General features: G+C 61.8%; 2 long non-coding RNA genes across 2 annotated transcripts; both read left to right on the top strand.

Moving 5' to 3' along the window:
- The first annotated feature begins 8829 nt into the window (after positions 1-8829).
- LOC134757002 (uncharacterized) lies at positions 8830-12809 on the top strand. The gene is made up of 3 exons (XR_010130576.1): positions 8830-9844; positions 10367-11934; positions 12554-12809. It is a non-coding gene; the product is annotated as an uncharacterized lncRNA (long non-coding RNA).
- A 538-nt stretch (positions 12810-13347) lies between these two features.
- Positions 13348-15217, top strand: LOC134757003 (uncharacterized). The gene is made up of 3 exons (XR_010130577.1): positions 13348-13725; positions 14345-14485; positions 14901-15217. It is a non-coding gene; the product is annotated as an uncharacterized lncRNA (long non-coding RNA).
- The last annotated feature ends 3687 nt before the right edge of the window (positions 15218-18904 follow it).

Genomic DNA, 18904 nt, shown 5'->3' with positions numbered 1-18904 from the left:
GGAGGCACAGTCTACACAACCCCACAGCCCCTAAGAATTCCCTCACCTGCCTTCTGCCCTTAGGCTCCGGTAGATTGCAAATGACCTGCTTTCTTTCTGTTCCCGGCGTTTGGACCCCTGTCGGATAGTAAATCCCAACTAAGGTACCTGCCGTGGGCAGATTTGAGCTTTCTTCTTGGACACCTAATACCCAGAGTCCTCCAGGTGGGTCCTTAAGGTTCTTAGGATCCCCGATGGGGGTCCTAAGCCAGGGGGGGATGAGGGGCTGGCTCTCAGTCCCGGCTTCGTGGGGGGTGCCTCCCCCCCCATGATGGGGGCCCTAAGAGCCAGGGGGGATGTGGGGCTGGCTCTCAGTCCCTGCCTCGTGGGGGGTGCCTCCCCGCGCATGATGGGGGTCGTGAGAGCCCGGGGTGATCAGGGGCTGGCTCTCACTCCACGCCTCTCGGGGGGTGCCTCCCCCCCTGCGATGGGGTCACTGAGAGCCAGGGGGAAGAGGGGCTGGCTCTCAGTCCCTGCCTCGTTGGGGGTGCCTCCCCCTCCTGCGATGGGGGTCATGAGAGCCGGGGGGGATGAGGGGCTGGCTCTCAGTCCCCGCCTCGCGGGGGGTGCCTCCCCCCCCTGCGATGGGGGCCCTAAGAGCCAATGGGGGCCCTAAGAGCCAGGGGGGATGTGGGGCTGGCTCTCAGTCCCTGCCTCGTGGGGGGTGCCTCCCCCCCTGCGATGGGGGCCCTAAGAGCCAGGGGGGATGTGGGGCTGGCTCTCAGTCCCTGCCTCGTGGGGGGTGCCTCCCCCTCCTGCGATGGTGGTCCTAAGAGCCAGAGGGGGAAGAGGGGCTGGCTCTCAGTCCCTGCCTCGTTGGGGGTGCCTCCCCCCCCTGCGATGGGGGTCATGAGAGCCGGGGGGGATGAGGGGCTGGCTCTCAGTCCCCGCCTCGCGGGGGGTGCCTCCCCCCCTGCGATGGGGGCCCTAAGGGCCAGGGGGGATGTGGGGCTGGCTCTCAGTCCCTGCCTCGTGGGGGGTGCCTCCCCCCCCTGCGATGGGGGTCCTGAGTCCACAGTCTACAATACCCCACAGCTCCCAAGAATTCCCTCACCTGCCTTCTGCCCTTAGGCTCTGGTAGATTGTAAATAACCTGCTTTCTTTCTGTTCCCGGGCGGTGTCGAACCCCTGTCGGAGAGTAAATCCGAAGTAAGGTACCTGCCGTGGGCAGATTTGAGCTTTCTTCTTGGACACCTAATACCCACAGTCCTCCAGGTGAGTCCTAAGGATCTTAGGATGAGCGATGGGGGTCCTAAGGCAGTGGGGGGAAGAGGGGATGGCTGTCACCCAACCCAAAATGGGCGGCCTTTATGTTCCGGTTTTGCCCAAGAGTCAGCTTATTTGCTTGTGGTACTATCAGGGCAGTTGATGCCGCGGCCCTCAAACGGGGGCCGTCCTTTGGAAACCCTCTCTATTTGTTTAGACACGTAGGCCACCGGCCTCAGCCAGGGCCCCAGAGTTTCGGTTAAAATTCCAGCTGCCATCTTTTCTCTATCTGACGCATTCAGTGGAAAAGGCTTTGTCAGATCGGGTACCCCCAGGGCTGGGGCTGCCAGAAGTTTTTCCTTGAAGTCATGAAAGACTTGCTGTTGTTGGGATCCCCATTCGAAAGGTTCCCGGTCCCCGCCCCCTTTGTGACCTCATAGAAAGACTTGGCTAATACTGCAAAGTTTGGGATGCACAGTCTACAAAACCCCACAGCCCCTAAGAATTCCCTCACCTGCCCCCTTTGTGACCTCATAGAAAGGCTTGGCTAGTACTGCAAAGTTTGGGAGGCACAGTCTACAAAACCCCACAGCTCCTAAGAATTCCCTCACCTGCCTTCTGCCCTTAGGCTCCGGTAGATTGCAAATGACCTGCTTTCTTTCTGTTCCCGGCGTTTGGACCCCTGTCGGATAGTAAATCCCAAGTAAAGTACCTGCCGTGGGCAGATTTGAGCTTTCTTCTTGGACACCTAATACCCAGAGTCGTCCAGGTGGGTCCTTAAGGTTCTTAGGATCCCCGATGGGGGTCCTAAGCCAGGGGGGGATGAGGGGCTGGCTCTCAGTCCCGGCTTCGTGGGGGGTGCCTCCCCCCCCTGCGATGGGGGCCCTAAGAGCCAGGGGGGATGTGGGTCTGGCTCTCAGTCCCTGCCTCGTGGGGGGTGCCTCCCCCCCCTTGATGGGGGTAGTGAGAGCCCGGGGTGATCAGGGGCTGGCTCTCAGTGCACGCCTCTTGGGGGTGCCTCCCCCCCTGCGATGGGGTCACTGAGAGCCAGGGGGGATGTGGGGCTGGCTCTCAGTCCCTGCCTCGTGGGGGGTGCCTCCCCCCCCATGATGGGGGTCGTGAGAGCCCGGGGTGATCAGGGGCTGGCTCTCAGTCCACGCCTCTCGGGGGGTGCCTCCCCCCCTGCGATGGGGTCACTGAGATCCAGGGGTAAGAGGGGCTGGCTCTCAGTCCCTGCCTCGTTGGGGGTGCCTCCCCCCCCTGCGATGGGGGTCATGAGAGCCGGGGGGGATGAGGGGCTGGCTCTCAGTCCCCGCCTCGCTGGGGGTGCCTCCCCCCCCTGCGATGGGGACCCTAAGGGCCAGGGGGGATGTGGGGCTGGCTCTCAGTCCCTGCCTCGTGGGGGGTGCCTCCCCCTCCTGCGATGGTGGTCCTAAGAGCCAGAGGGGGAAGAGGGGCTGGCTCTCAGTCCCTGCCTCGTGGGGGGTGCCTCCCCCTCCTGCGATGGTGGTCCTAAGAGCCAGAGGGGGAAGAGGGGTGGCTCTCAGTCCCTGCCTCGTTGGGGGTGCCTCCCCCCCCTGCGATGGGGGTCATGAGAGCCGGGGGGGATGAGGGGCTGGCTCTCAGTCCCCGCCTCGCGGGGGGTGCCTCCCCCCCCTGCGATGGGGGCCCTAAGGGCCAGGGGGGATGTGGGGCTGGCTCTCAGTCCCTGCCTCGTGGGGGGTGCCTCCCCCCCCTGCGATGGGGGTCCTGAGTCCACAGTCTACAATACCCCACAGCTCCCAAGAATTCCCTCACCTGCCTTCTGCCCTTAGGCTCTGGTAGATTGTAAATAACCTGCTTTCTTTCTGTTCCCGGGCGGTGTCGAACCCCTGTCGGAGAGTAAATCCGAAGTAAGGTACCTGCCGTGGGCAGATTTGAGCTTTCTTCTTGGACACCTAATACCCACAGTCCTCCAGGTGAGTCCTAAGGATCTTAGGATGAGCGATGGGGGTCCTAAGGCAGTGGGGGGAAGAGGGGATGGCTGTCACCCAACCCAAAATGGGCGGCCTTTATGTTCCGGTTTTGCCCAAGAGTCAGCTTATTTGCTTGTGGTACTATCAGGGCAGTTGATGCCGCGGCCCTCAAACGGGGGCCGTCCTTTAGAAACCCTCTCTATTTGTTTAGACACGTAGGCCACCGGCCTCAGCCAGGGCCCCAGAGTTTCGGTTAAAATTCCAGCTGCCATCTTTTCTCTATCTGACGCATTCAGTGGAAAAGGCTTTGTCAGATCGGGTACCCCCAGGGCTGGGGCTGCCAGAAGTTTTTCCTTGAAGTCATGAAAGACTTGCTGTTGTTGGGATCCCCATTCGAAAGGTTCCCGGTCCCCGCCCCCTTTGTGACCTCATAGAAAGACTTGGCTAATACTGCAAAGTTTGGGATGCACAGTCTACAAAACCCCACAGCCCCTAAGAATTCCCTCACCTGCCCCCTTTGTGACCTCATAGAAAGGCTTGGCTAGTACTGCAAAGTTTGGGAGGCACAGTCTACAAAACCCCACAGCTCCTAAGAATTCCCTCACCTGCCTTCTGCCCTTAGGCTCCGGTAGATTGCAAATGACCTGCTTTCTTTCTGTTCCCGGCGTTTGGACCCCTGTCGGATAGTAAATCCCAAGTAAAGTACCTGCCGTGGGCAGATTTGAGCTTTCTTCTTGGACACCTAATACCCAGAGTCGTCCAGGTGGGTCCTTAAGGTTCTTAGGATCCCCGATGGGGGTCCTAAGCCAGGGGGGGATGAGGGGCTGGCTCTCAGTCCCGGCTTCGTGGGGGGTGCCTCCCCCCCCTGCGATGGGGGCCCTAAGAGCCAGGGGGGATGTGGGTCTGGCTCTCAGTCCCTGCCTCGTGGGGGGTGCCTCCCCCCCCTTGATGGGGGTAGTGAGAGCCCGGGGTGATCAGGGGCTGACTCTCAGTGCACGCCTCTTGGGGGTGCCTCCCACCCTGCGATGGGGTCACTGAGAGCCAGGGGGGATGTGGGGCTGGCTCTCAGTCCCTGCCTCGTGGGGGGTGCCTCCCCCCCCATGATGGGGGTCGTGAGAGCCCGGGGTGATCAGGGGCTGGCTCTCAGTCCACGCCTCTCGGGGGGTGCCTCCCCCCCTGCGATGGGGTCACTGAGATCCAGGGGTAAGAGGGGCTGGCTCTCAGTCCCTGCCTCGTTGGGGGTGCCTCCCCCCCCTGCGATGGGGGTCATGAGAGCCGGGGGGGATGAGGGGCTGGCTCTCAGTCCCCGCCTCGCTGGGGGTGCCTCCCCCCCCTGCGATGGGGACCCTAAGGGCCAGGGGGGATGTGGGGCTGGCTCTCAGTCCCTGCCTCGTGGGGGGTGCCTCCCCCTCCTGCGATGGTGGTCCTAAGAGCCAGAGGGGGAAGAGGGGCTGGCTCTCAGTCCCTGCCTCGTGGGGGGTGCCTCCCCCTCCTGCGATGGTGGTCCTAAGAGCCAGAGGGGGAAGAGGGGCTGGCTCTCAGTCCCTGCCTCGTTGGGGGTGCCTCCCCCCCCTGCGATGGGGGTCATGAGAGCCGGGGGGGATGAGGGGCTGGCTCTCAGTCCCCGCCTCGCGGGGGGTGCCTCCCCCCCCTGCGATGGGGGCCCTAAGGGCCAGGGGGGATGTGGGGCTGGCTCTCAGTCCCTGCCTCGTGGGGGGTGCCTCCCCCCCCTGCGATGGGGGTCCTGAGTCCACAGTCTACAATACCCCACAGCTCCCAAGAATTCCCTCACCTGCGTTCTGCCCTTAGGCTCTGGTAGATTGTAAATAACCTGCTTTCTTTCTGTTCCCGGGCGGTGTCGAACCCCTGTCGGAGAGTAAATCCGAAGTAAGGTACCTGCCGTGGGCAGATTTGAGCTTTCTTCTTGGACACCTAATACCCACAGTCCTCCAGGTGAGTCCTAAGGATCTTAGGATGAGCGATGGGGGTCCTAAGGCAGTGGGGGGAAGAGGGGATGGCTGTCACCCAACCCAAAATGGGCGGCCTTTATGTTCCGGTTTTGCCCAAGAGTCAGCTTATTTGCTTGTGGTACTATCAGGGCAGTTGATGCCGCGGCCCTCAAACGGGGGCCGTCCTTTAGAAACCCTCTCTATTTGTTTAGACACGTAGGCCACCGGCCTCAGCCAGGGCCCCAGAGTTTCGGTTAAAATTCCAGCTGCCATCTTTTCTCTATCTGACGCATTCAGTGGAAAAGGCTTTGTCAGATCGGGTACCCCCAGGGCTGGGGCTGCCAGAAGTTTTTCCTTGAAGTCATGAAAGACTTGCTGTTGTTGGGATCCCCATTCGAAAGGTTGCCGGTCCCCGCCCCCTTTGTGACCTCATAGAAAGACTTGGCTAATACTGCAAAGTTTGGGATGCACAGTCTACAAAACCCCACAGCCCCTAAGAATTCCCTCACCTGCCCCCTTTGTGACCTCATAGAAAGGCTTGGCTAGTACTGCAAAGTTTGGGAGGCACAGTCTACAAAACCCCACAGCTCCTAAGAATTCCCTCACCTGCCTTCTGCCCTTAGGCTCCGGTAGATTGCAAATGACCTGCTTTCTTTCTGTTCCCGGCGTTTGGACCCCTGTCGGATAGTAAATCCCAAGTAAAGTACCTGCCGTGGGCAGATTTGAGCTTTCTTCTTGGACACCTAATACCCAGAATCGTCCAGGTGGGTCCTTAAGGTTCTTAGGATCCCCGATGGGGGTCCTAAGCCAGGGGGGGATGAGGGGCTGGCTCTCAGTCCCGGCTTCGTGGGGGGTGCCTCCCCCCCCTGCGATGGGGGCCCTAAGAGCCAGGGGGGATGTGGGTCTGGCTCTCAGTCCCTGCCTCGTGGGGGGTGCCTCCCCCCCCTTGATGGGGGTAGTGAGAGCCCGGGGTGATCAGGGGCTGGCTCTCAGTGCACGCCTCTTGGGGGTGCCTCCCCCCCTGCGATGGGGTCACTGAGAGCCAGGGGGGATGTGGGGCTGGCTCTCAGTCCCTGCCTCGTGGGGGGTGCCTCCCCCCCCATGATGGGGGTCGTGAGAGCCCGGGGTGATCAGGGGCTGGCTCTCAGTCCACGCCTCTCGGGGGGTGCCTCCCCCCCTGCGATGGGGTCACTGAGATCCAGGGGTAAGAGGGGCTGGCTCTCAGTCCCTGCCTCGTTGGGGGTGCCTCCCCCCCCTGCGATGGGGGTCATGAGAGCCGGGGGGGATGAGGGGCTGGCTCTCAGTCCCCGCCTCGCTGGGGGTGCCTCCCCCCCCTGCGATGGGGACCCTAAGGGCCAGGGGGGATGTGGGGCTGGCTCTCAGTCCCTGCCTCGTGGGGGGTGCCTCCCCCTCCTGCGATGGTGGTCCTAAGAGCCAGAGGGGGAAGAGGGGCTGGCTCTCAGTCCCTGCCTCGTGGGGGGTGCCTCCCCCTCCTGCGATGGTGGTCCTAAGAGCCAGAGGGGGAAGAGGGGCTGGCTCTCAGTCCCTGCCTCGTGGGGGGTGCCTCCCCCTCCTGCGATGGTGGTCCTAAGAGCCAGAGGGGGAAGAGGGGCTGGCTCTCAGTCCCTGCCTCGTTGGGGGTGCCTCCCCCCCCTGCGATGGGGGTCATGAGAGCCGGGGGGGATGAGGGGCTGGCTCTCAGTCCCCGCCTCGCGGGGGGTGCCTCCCCCCCCTGCGATGGGGGCCCTAAGGGCCAGGGGGGATGTGGGGCTGGCTCTCAGTCCCTGCCTCGTCGGGGGTGCCTCCCCCCCCTGCGATGGGGGTCCTGAGTCCACAGTCTACAATACCCCACAGCTCCCAAGAATTCCCTCACCTGCCTTCTGCCCTTAGGCTCTGGTAGATTGTAAATAACCTGCTTTCTTTCTGTTCCCGGGCGGTGTCGAACCCCTGTCGGAGAGTAAATCCGAAGTAAGGTACCTGCCGTGGGCAGATTTGAGCTTTCTTCTTGGACACCTAATACCCACAGTCCTCCAGGTGAGTCCTAAGGATCTTAGGATGAGCGATGGGGGTCCTAAGGCAGTGGGGGGAGAAGGGGATGGCTGTCACCCAACCCAAAATGGGCGGCCTTTATGTTCCGGTTTTGCCCAAGAGTCAGCTTATTTGCTTGTGGTACTATCAGGGCAGTTGATGCCGCGGCCCTCAAACGGGGGCCGTCCTTTAGAAACCCTCTCTATTTGTTTAGACACGTAGGCCACCGGCCTCAGCCAGGGCCCCAGAGTTTCGGTTAAAATTCCAGCTGCCATCTTTTCTCTATCTGACGCATTCAATGGAAAAGGCTTTGTCAGATCGGGTACCCCCAGGGCTGGGGCTGCCAGAAGTTTTTCCTTGAAGTCATGAAAGACTTGCTGTTGTTGGGATCCCCATTCGAAAGGTTCCCGGTCCCCGCCCCCTTTGTGACCTCATAGAAAGACTTGGCTAATACTGCAAAGTTTGGGATGCACAGTCTACAAAACCCCACAGCCCCTAAGAATTCCCTCACCTGCCCCCTTTGTGACCTCATAGAAAGGCTTGGCTAGTACTGCAAAGTTTGGGAGGCACAGTCTACAAAACCCCACAGCTCCTAAGAATTCCCTCACCTGCCTTCTGCCCTTAGGCTCCGGTAGATTGCAAATGACCTGCTTTCTTTCTGTTCCCGGCGTTTGGACCCCTGTCGGATAGTAAATCCCAAGTAAAGTACCTGCCGTGGGCAGATTTGAGCTTTCTTCTTGGACACCTAATACCCAGAGTCGTCCAGGTGGGTCCTTAAGGTTCTTAGGATCCCCGATGGGGGTCCTAAGCCAGGGGGGGATGAGGGGCTGGCTCTCAGTCCCGGCTTCGTGGGGGGTGCCTCCCCCCCCTGCGATGGGGGCCCTAAGAGCCAGGGGGGATGTGGGTCTGTCTCTCAGTCCCTGCGTCGTGGGGGGTGCCTCCCCCCCCATGATGGGGGTCGTGAGAGCCCGGGGTGATCAGGGGCTGGCTCGCAGTGCACGCCTCTCGGGGGTGCCTCCCCCCCTGCGATGGGGTCACTGAGAGCCAGGGGGGATGTGGGGCTGGCTCTCAGTCCCTGCCTCGTGGGGGGTGCCTCCCCCCCCATGATGGGGGTCGTGAGAGCCCGGGGTGATCAGGGGCTGGCTCTCAGTCCACGCCTCTCGGGGGGTGCCTCCCCCCCTGCGATGGTGGTCGTAAGAGCCAGAGGGGGAAGAGGGGCTGGCTCTCAGTCCCTGCCTCGTGGGGGGTGCCTCCCCCCCCTGCGATGGGGGTCCTGAGTCCACAGTCTACAAAACCCCACAGCTCCCAAGACTTCCCTCACCTGCTTTCTGCCCTTAGGCTCCGGTAGATTGCAAATGACCTGCTTTCTTTCTGTTCCCGGCGTTTGGACCCCTGTCGGATAGTAAATCCCAAGTAAGGTACCTGCCGTGGGCAGATTTGAGCTTTCTTCTTGGACACCTAATACCCAGAGTCGTCCAGGTGGGTCCTTAAGGTTCTTAGGATCCCCGATGGGGGTCCTAAGCCAGGGGGGGATGAGGGGCTGGCTCTCAGTCCCGGCTTCGTGGGGGGTGCCTCCCCCCCCGCGATGGGGGCCCTAAGAGCCAGCGGGGATGTGGGTCTTGCTCTCAGTCCCTGCCTCGTGGGGGGTGCCTCCCCCCCCTTGATGGGGGTAGTGAGAGCCCGGGGTGATCAGGGGCTGGCTCTCAGTGCACGCCTCTTGGGGGTGCCTCCCCCCCTGCGATGGGGTCACTGAGAGCCAGGGGGGATGTGGGGCTGGCTCTCAGTCCCTGCCTCGTGGGGGGTGCCTCCCTCCCCATGATGGGGGTCGTGAGAGCCCGGGGTGATCAGGGGCTGGCTCTCAGTCCACGCCTCTCGGGGGTTGCCTCCCCCCCGCGATGGGGTCACTGAGATCCAGGGGGAAGAGGGGCTGGCTCTCAGTCCCTGCCTCGTTGGGGGTGCCTCCCCCCCCTGCGATGGCGGTCATGAGAGCCGGGGGGGATGAGGGGCTGGCTCTCAGTCCCCGCCTCGCTGGGGGTGCCTCCCCCCCCTGCGATGGGGACCCTAAGGGCCAGGGGGGATGTGGGGCTGGCTCTCAGTCCCTGCCTCGTGGGGGGTGCCTCCCCCTCCTGCGATGGTGGTCCTAAGAGCCAGAGGGGGAAGAGGGGCTGGCTCTCAGTCCCTGCCTCGTGGGGGGTGCCTCCCCCTCCTGCGATGGTGGTCCTAAGAGCCAGAGGGGGAAGAGGGGCTGGCTCTCAGTCCCTGCCTCGTTGGGGGTGCCTCCCCCCCCTGCGATGGGGGTCATGAGAGCCGGGGGGGATGAGGGGCTGGCTCTCAGTCCCCGCCTCGCGGGGGGTGCCTCCCCCCCCTGCGATGGGGGCCCTAAGGGCCAGGGGGGATGTGGGGCTGGCTCTCAGTCCCTGCCTCGTGGGGGGTGCCTCCCCCCCCTGCGATGGGGGTCCTGAGTCCACAGTCTACAATACCCCACAGCTCCCAAGAATTCCCTCACCTGCCTTCTGCCCTTAGGCTCTGGTAGATTGTAAATAACCTGCTTTCTTTCTGTTCCCGGGCGGTGTCGAACCCCTGTCGGAGAGTAAATCCGAAGTAAGGTACCTGCCGTGGGCAGATTTGAGCTTTCTTCTTGGACACCTAATACCCACAGTCCTCCAGGTGAGTCCTAAGGATCTTAGGATGAGCGATGGGGGTCCTAAGGCAGTGGGGGGAAGAGGGGATGGCTGTCACCCAACCCAAAATGGGCGGCCTTTATGTTCCGGTTTTGCCCAAGAGTCAGCTTATTTGCTTGTGGTACTATCAGGGCAGTTGATGCCGCGGCCCTCAAACGGGGGCCGTCCTTTAGAAACCCTCTCTATTTGTTTAGACACGTAGGCCACCGGCCTCAGCCAGGGCCCCAGAGTTTCGGTTAAAATTCCAGCTGCCATCTTTTCTCTATCTGACGCATTCAGTGGAAAAGGCTTTGTCAGATCGGGTACCCCCAGGGCTGGGGCTGCCAGAAGTTTTTCCTTGAACTCATGAAAGACTTGCTGTTGTTGGGATCCCCATTCGAAAGGTTCCCGGTCCCCGCCCCCTTTGTGACCTCATAGAAAGACTTGGCTAGTACTGCAAAGTTTGGGAGGCACAGTCTACAAAACCCCACAGCTCCTAAGAATTCCCTCACCTGCCTTCTGCCCTTAGGCTCCGGTAGATTGCAAATGACCTGCTTTCTTTCTGTTCCCGGCGTTTGGACCCCTGTCGGATAGTAAATCCCAAGTAAAGTACCTGCCGTGGGCAGATTTGAGCTTTCTTCTTGGACACCTAATACCCAGAGTCGTCCAGGTGGGTCCTTAAGGTTCTTAGGATCCCCGATGGGGGTCCTAAGCCAGGGGGGGATGAGGGGCTGGCTCTCAGTCCCGGCTTCGTGGGGGGTGCCTCCCCCCCCGCGATGGGGGCCCTAAGAGCCACGGGGGATGTGGGTCTGGCTCTCAGTCCCTGCCTCGTGGGGGGTGCCTCCCCCCCCTTGATGGGGGTAGTGAGAGCCCGGGGTGATCAGGGGCTGGCTCTCAGTGCACGCCTCTTGGGGGTGCCTCCCCCCCTGCGATGGGGTCACTGAGAGCCAGGGGGGATGTGGGGCTGGCTCTCAGTCCCTGCCTCGTGGGGGGTGCCTCCCCCCCCATGATGTTGGTCGTGAGAGCCCGGGGTGATCAGGGGCTGGCTCTCAGTCCACGCCTCTCGGGGGGTGCCTCCCCCCCTGCGATGGGGTCACTGAGATCCAGGGGGAAGAGGGGCTGGCTCTCAGTCCCTGCCTCGTTGGGTGTGCCTCCCCCCCCTGCGATGGGGGTCATGAGAGCCGGGGGGGATGAGGGGCTGGCTCTCAGTCCCCGCCTCGCTGGGGGTGCCTCCCCCCCCTGCGATGGGGACCCTAAGGGCCAGGGGGGATGTGGGGCTGGCTCTCAGTCCCTGCCTCGTGGGGGGTGCCTCCCCCTCCTGCGATGGTGGTCCTAAGAGCCAGAGGGGGAAGAGGGGCTGGCTCTCAGTCCCTGCCTCGTGGGGGGTGCCTCCCCCTCCTGCGATGGTGGTCCTAAGAGCCAGGGGGGGAAGAGGGGCTGGCTCTCAGTCCCTGCCTCGTGGGGGGTGCCTCCCCCTCCTGCGATGGTGGTCCTAAGAGCCAGAGGGGGAAGAGGGGCTGGCTCTCAGTCCCTGCCTCGTTGGGGGTGCCTCCCCCCCCTGCGATGGGGGTCATGAGAGCCGGGGGGGATGAGGGGCTGGCTCTCAGTCCCCGCCTCGCGGGGGGTGCCTCCCCCTCCTGCGATGGGGGCCCTAAGGGCCAGGGGGGATGTGGGGCTGGCTCTCAGTCCCTGCCTCGTTGGGGGTGCCTCCCCCCCCTGCGATGGGGGTCATGAGAGCCGGGGGGGATGAGGGGCTGGCTCTCAGTCCCCGCCTCGCGGGGGGTGCCTCCCCCCCCTGCGATGGGGGCCCTAAGGGCCAGGGGGGATGTGGGGCTGGCTCTCAGTCCCTGCCTCGTGGGGGGTGCCTCCCCCCCCTGCGATGGGGGTCCTGAGTCCACAGTCTACAATACCCCACAGCTCCCAAGAATTCCCTCACCTGCCTTCTGCCCTTAGGCTCTGGTAGATTGTAAATAACCTGCTTTCTTTCTGTTCCCGGGCGGTGTCGAACCCCTGTCGGAGAGTAAATCCGAAGTAAGGTACCTGCCGTGGGCAGATTTGAGCTTTCTTCTTGGACACCTAATACCCACAGTCCTCCAGGTGAGTCCTAAGGATCTTAGGATGAGCGATGGGGGTCCTAAGGCAGTGGGTGGAAGAGGGGATGGCTGTCACCCAACCCAAAATGGGCGGCCTTTATGTTCCGGTTTTGCCCAAGAGTCAGCTTATTTGCTTGTGGTACTATCAGGGCAGTTGATGCCGCGGCCCTCAAACGGGGGCCGTCCTTTAGAAACCCTCTCTATTTGTTTAGACACGTAGGCCACCGGCCTCAGCCAGGGCCCCAGAGTTTCGGTTAAAATTCCAGCTGCCATCTTTTCTCTATCTGACGCATTCACTGGAAAAGGCTTTGTCAGATCGGGTACCCCCAGGGCTGGGGCTGCCAGAAGTTTTTCCTTGAAGTCATGAAAGACTTGCTGTTGTTGGGATCCCCATTCGAAAGGTTCCCGGTCCCCGCCCCCTTTGTGACCTCATAGAAAGACTTGGCTAATACTGCAAAGTTTGGGATGCACAGTCTACAAAACCCCACAGCCCCTAAGAATTCCCTCACCTGCCCCCTTTGTGACCTCATAGAAAGGCTTGGCTAGTACTGCAAAGTTTGGGAGGCACAGTCTACAAAACCCCACAGCTCCTAAGAATTCCCTCACCTGCCTTCTGCCCTTAGGCTCCGGTAGATTGCAAATGACCTGCTTTCTTTCTGTTCCCGGCGTTTGGACCCCTGTCGGATAGTAAATCCCAAGTAAAGTACCTGCCGTGGGCAGATTTGAGCTTTCTTCTTGGACACCTAATACCCAGAGTCGTCCAGGTGGGTCCTTAAGGTTCTTAGGATCCCCGATGGGGGTCCTAAGCCAGGGGGGGATGAGGGGCTGGCTCTCAGTCCCGGCTTCGTGGGGGGTACCTCCCCCCCCGCGATGGGGGCCCTAAGAGCCAGGGGGGATGTGGGTCTGGCTCTCAGTCCTTGCCTCGTGGGGGATGCCTCCCCCCCCATGATGGGGGTCGTGAGAGCCCGGGGTGATCAGGGGCTGGCTCTCAGTGCACGCCTCTCGGGGGTGCCTCCCCCCCTGCGATGGGGTCACTGAGAGCCAGGGGGAAGAGGGGCTGGCTCTCAGTCCCTGCCTCGTTGGGGGTGCCTCCCCCCCTGCGATGGGGGTCATGAGAGCCGGGGGGGATGAGGGGCTGGCTCTCAGTCCCCGCCTCGCGGGGGGTGCCTCCCCCCCCTGCGATGGGGGCCCTAAGAGCCAGGGGGGATGTGGGGCTGGCTCTCAGTCCCTGCCTCGTGGGGGGTGCCTCCCCCTCCTGCGATGGTGGTCCTAAGAGCCAGAGGGGGAAGAGGGGCTGGCTCTCAGTCCCTGCCTCGTGGGGGGTGCCTCCCCCTCCTGCGATGGTGGTCTTAAGAGCCAGAGGGGGAAGAGGGGCTGGCTCTCAGTCCCTGCCTCGTTGGGGGTGCCTCCCCCCCTGCGAGGGGGGTCATGAGAGCCGGGGGGGATGAGGGGCTGGCTCTCAGTCCCCGCCTCGCGGGGGGTGCCTCCCCCCCCTGCGATGGGGGCCCTAAGGGCCAGGGGGGATGTGGGGCTGGCTCTCAGTCCCTGCCTCGTGGGGGGTGCCTCCCCCCCCTGCGATGGGGGTCCTGTGTCCACAGTCTACAATACCCCACAGCTCCCAAGAATTCCCTCACCTGCCTTCTGCCCTTAGGCTCTGGTAGATTGTAAATAACCTGCTTTCTTTCTGTTCCCGGGCGGTGTCGAACCCCTGTCGGAGAGTAAATCCGAAGTAAGGTACCTGCCGTGGGCAGATTTGAGCTTTCTTCTTGGACACCTAATACCCACAGTCCTCCAGGTGAGTCCTAAGGATCTTAGGATGAGCGATGGGGGTCCTAAGGCAGTGGGGGGAAGAGGGGATGGCTGTCACCCAACCCAAAATGGGCGGCCTTTATGTTCCGGTTTTGCCCAAGAGTCAGCTTATTTGCTTGTGGTACTATCAGGGCAGTTGATGCCGCGGCCCTCAAACGGGGGCCGTCCTTTAGAAACCCTCTCTATTTGTTTAGACACGTAGGCCACCGGCCTCAGCCAGGGCCCCAGAGTTTCGGTTAAAATTCCAGCTGCCATCTTTTCTCTATCTGACGCATTCAATGGAAAAGGCTTTGTCAGATCGGGTACCCCCAGGGCTGGGGCTGCCAGAAGTTTTTCCTTGAAGTCATGAAAGACTTGCTGTTGTTGGGATCCCCATTCGAAAGGTTCCCGGTCCGCGCCCCCTTTGTGACCTCATAGAAAGACTTGGCTAATACTGCAAAGTTTGGGATGCACAGTCTACAAAACCCCACAGCCCCTAAGAATTCCCTCACCTGCCCCCTTTGTGACCTCATAGAAAGGCTTGGCTAGTACTGCAAAGTTTGGGAGGCACAGTCTACAAAACCCCACAGCTCCTAAGAATTCCCTCACCTGCCTTCTGCCCTTAGGCTCCGGTAGATTGCAAATGACCTGCTTTCTTTCTGTTCCCGGCGTTTGGACCCCTGTCGGATAGTAAATCCCAAGTAAAGTACCTGCCGTGGGCAGATTTGAGCTTTCTTCTTGGACACCTAATACCCAGAGTCGTCCAGGTGGGTCCTTAAGGTTCTTAGGATCCCCGATGGGGGTCCTAAGCCAGGGGGGGATGAGGGGCTGGCTGCCAGTCCCGGCTTCGTGGGGGGTGCCTCTCCCCCCTGCGATGGGGGCCCTAAGAGCCAGGGGGGATGTGGGTCTGGCTCTCAGTCCCTGCCTCGTGGGGGGTGCCTCCCCCCCCAATGATGGGGGTCGTGAGAGCCCGGGGTGATCAGGGGCTGGCTCTCAGTGCACGCCTCTCGGGGGTGCCTCCCCCCCTGCGATGGGGTCACTGAGAGCCAGGGGGAAGAGGGGCTGGCTCTCAGTCCCTGCCTCGTGGGGGGTGCCTCCCCCCCCTGCGATGGGGGTCCTGAGTCCACAGTCTACAAAACCCCACAGCTCCCAAGACTTCCCTCACCTGCCTTCTGCCCTTAGGCTCCGGTAGATTGCAAATGACCTGCTTTCTTTCTGTTCCCGGCGTTTGGACCCCTGTCGGATAGTAAATCCCAAGTAAGGTACCTGCCGTGGGCAGATTTGAGCTTTCTTCTTGGACACCTAATACCCAGAGTCGTCCAGGTGGGTCCTTAAGGTTCTTAGGATCCCCGATGGGGGTCCTAAGCCAGGGGGGGATGAGGGGCTGGCTCTCAGTCCCGGCTTCGTGGGGGGTGCCTCCCCCCCCTGCGATGGGGGCCCTAAGAGCCAGGGGGGATGTGGGTCTGGCTCTCAGTCCCTGCCTCGTGGGGGGTGCCTCCCCCCCCTTGATGGGGGTAGTGAGAGCCCGGAGTGATCAGGGGCTGGCTCTCAGTGCACGCCTCTTGGGGGTGCCTCCCCCCCTGCGATGGGGTCACTGAGAGCCAGGGGGGATGTGGGGCTGGCTCTCAGTCCCTGCCTCGTGGGGGGTGCCTCCCCCCCCATGATGGGGGTCGTGAGAGCCCGGGGTGATCAGGGGCTGGCTCTCAGTCCACGCCTCTCGGGGGGTGCCTCCCCCCCTGCGATGGGGTCACTGAGATCCAGGGGGAAGAGGGGCTGGCTCTCAGTCCCTGCCTCGTTGGGGGTGCCTCCCCCCCCTGCGATGGTGGTCATGAGAGCCGTGGGGGATGAGGGGCTCGCTCTCAGTCCCCGCCTCGCTGGGGGTGCCTCCCCCCCCTGCTATGGGGACCCTAAGGGCCAGGGGGGATGTGGGGCTGGCTCTCAGTCCCTGCCTCGTGGGGGGTGCCTCCCCCTCCTGCGATGGTGGTCCAAAGAGCCAGAGGGGGAAGAGGGGCTGGCTCTCAGTCCCTGCCTCGTGGGGGGTGCCTCCCCCTCCTGCGATGGTGGTCCTAAGAGCCAGAGGGGGAAGAGGGGCTGGCTCTCAGTCCCTGCCTCGTGGGGGGTGCCTCCCCCTCCTGCGATGGTGGTCCTTAGAGCCAGAGGGGGAAGAGGGGCTGGCTCTCAGTCCCTGCCTCGTTGGGGGTGCCTCCCCCCCCTGCGATGGGGGTCATGAGAGCCGGGGGGGATGAGGGGCTGGCTCTCAGTCCCCGCCTCGCGGGGGGTGCCTCCCCCCCCTGCGATGGGGGCCCTAAGGGCCAGGGGGGATGTGGGGCTGGCTCTCAGTCCCTGCCTCGTGGGGGGTGCCTCCCCCCCCTGCGATGGGGGTCGTGAGTCCACAGTCTACAATACCCCACAGCTCCCAAGAATTCCCTCACCTGCCTTCTGCCCTTAGGCTCTGGTAGATTGTAAATAACCTGCTTTCTTTCTGTTCCCGGGCGGTGTCGAACCCCTGTCGGAGAGTAAATCCGAAGTAAGGTACCTGCCGTGGGCAGATTTGAGCTTTCTTCTTGGACACCTAATACCCACAGTCCTCCAGGTGAGTCCTAAGGATCTTAGGATGAGCGATGGGGGTCCTAAGGCAGTGGGGGGAAGAGGGGATGGCTGTCACCCAACCCAAAATGGGCGGCCTTTATGTTCCGGTTTTGCCCAAGAGTCAGCTTATTTGCTTGTGGTACTATCAGGGCAGTTGATGCCGTGGCCCTCAAACGGGGGCCGTCCTTTAGAAACCCTCTCTATTTGTTTAGACACGTAGGCCACCGGCCTCAGCCAGGGCCCCAGAGTTTCGGTTAAAATTCCAGCTGCCATCTTTTCTCTATCTGACGCATTCAATGGAAAAGGCTTTGTCAGATCGGGTACCCCCAGGGCTGGGGCTGCCAGAAGTTTTTCCTTGAAGTCATGAAAGACTTGCTGTTGTTGGGATCCCCATTCGAAAGGTTCCCGGTCCCCGCCCCCTTTGTGACCTCATAGAAAGACTTGGCTAATACTGCAAAGTTTGGGATGCACAGTCTACAAAACCCCACAGCCCCTAAGAATTCCCTCACCTGCCCCCTTTGTGACCTCATAGAAAGGCTTGGCTAGTACTGCAAAGTTTGGGAGGCACAGTCTACAAAACCCCACAGCTCCTAAGAATTCCCTCACCTGCCTTCTGCCCTTAGGCTCCGGTAGATTGCAAATGACCTGCTTTCTTTCTGTTCCCGGCGTTTGGACCCCTGTCGGATAGTAAATCCCAAGTAAAGTACCTGCCGTGGGCAGATTTGAGCTTTCTTCTTGGACACCTAATACCCAGAGTCGTCCAGGTGGGTCCTTAAGGTTCTTAGGATCCCCGATGGGGGTCCTAAGCCAGGGGGGGATGAGGGGCTGGCTCTCAGTCCCGGCTTCGTGGGGGGTGCCTCCCCCCCCTGCGATGGGGGCCCTAAGAGCCAGGGGGGATGTGGGTCTGTCTCTCAGTCCCTGCCTCGTGGGGGGTGCCTCCCCCCCCATGATGGGGGTCGTGAGAGCCCGGGGTGATCAGGGGCTGGCTCTCAGTGCACGCCTCTCGGGGGTGCCTCCCCCCCTGCGATGGGGTCACTGAGAGCCAGGGGGAAGAGGGGCTGGCTCTCAGTCCCTGCCTCGTTGGGGGTGCCTCCCCCACTGCGATGGGGGTCATGAGAGCCGGGGGGGATGAGGGGCTGTCTCTCAGTCCCCGCCTCGCGGGGGGTGCCTCCCCCCCCGCGATGGGGGCCTAAGGGCCAGGGGGGATGTGGGGCTGGCTCTCAGTCCCTGCCTCGTGGGGGGTGCCTCCCCCCCATGATGGGGGTCGTGAGAGCCCGGGGTGATCAGGGGCTGGCTCTCAGTCCACGCCTCTCAGGGGGTGCCTCCCCCCCCTGCGATGGGGGTCATGAGAGCCGGGGGGGATGAGGGGCTGGCTCTCAGTCCCCGCCTCGCGGGGGGTGCCTCCCCCCCCTGCGATGGGGGCCCTAAGGGCCAGGGGGGATGTGGGGCTGGCTCTCAGTCCCTGCCTCGTGGGGGGTGCCTCCCCCCCCTGCGATGGGGGTCCTGAGTCCACAGTCTACAATACCCCACAGCTCCCAAGAATTCCCTCACCTGCCTTCTGCCCTTAGGCTCTGGTAGATTGTAAATAACCTGCTTTCTTTCTGTTCCCGGGCGGTGTCGAACCCCTGTCGGAGAGTAAATCCGAAGTAAGGTACCTGCCGTGGGCAGATTTGAGCTTTCTTCTTGGACACCTAATACCCACAGTCCTCCAGGTGAGTCCTAAGGATCTTAGGATGAGCGATGGGGGTCCTAAGGCAGTGGGGGGAAGAGGGGATGGCTGTCACCCAACCCAAAATGGGCGGCCTTTATGTTCCGGTTTTGCCCAAGAGTCAGCTTATTTGCTTGTGGTACTATCAGGGCAGTTGATGCCGCGGCCCTCAAACGGGGGCCGTCCTTTAGAAACCCTCTCTATTTGTTTAGACACGTAGGCCACCGGCCTCAGCCAGGGCCCCAGAGTTTCGGTTAAAATTCCAGCTGCCATCTTTTCTCTATCTGACGCATTCAGTGGAAAAGGCTTTGTCAGATCGGGTACCCCCAGGGCTGGGGCTGCCAGAAGTTTTTCCTTGAAGTCATGAAAGACTTGCTGTTGTTGGGATCCCCATTCGAAAGGTTCCCGGTCCCCGCCCCCTTTGTGACCTCATAGAAAGACTTGGCTAATACTGCAAAGTTTGGGATGCACAGTCTACAAAACCCCACAGCCCCTAAGAATTCCCTCACCTGCCCCCTTTGTGACCTCATAGAAAGGCTTGGCTAGTACTGCAAAGTTTGGGAGGCACAGTCTACAAAACCCCACAGCTCCTAAGAATTCCCTCACCTGCCTTCTGCCCTTAGGCTCCGGTAGATTGCAAATGACCTGCTTTCTTTCTGTTCCCGGCGTTTGGACCCCTGTCGGATAGTAAATCCCAAGTAAAGTACCTGCCGTGGGCAGATTTGAGCTTTCTTCTTGGACACCTAATACCCAGAGTCGTCCAGGTGGGTCCTTAAGGTTCTTAGGATCCCCGATGGGGGTCCTAAGCCAGGGGGGGATGAGGGGCTGGCTCTCAGTCCCGGCTTCGTGGGGGGTGCCTCCCCCCCCTGCGATGGGGGCCCTAAGAGCC

Source organism: Gorilla gorilla, chromosome 14, assembly GCF_029281585.2.
Source record: "Gorilla gorilla gorilla isolate KB3781 chromosome 14, NHGRI_mGorGor1-v2.1_pri, whole genome shotgun sequence".
NCBI lineage: Eukaryota > Metazoa > Chordata > Mammalia > Primates > Hominidae > Gorilla > Gorilla gorilla.
The sequence above is the reverse complement of the archived record's forward strand: the minus strand, read 5'-3'. Positions and strand labels throughout refer to the sequence as shown.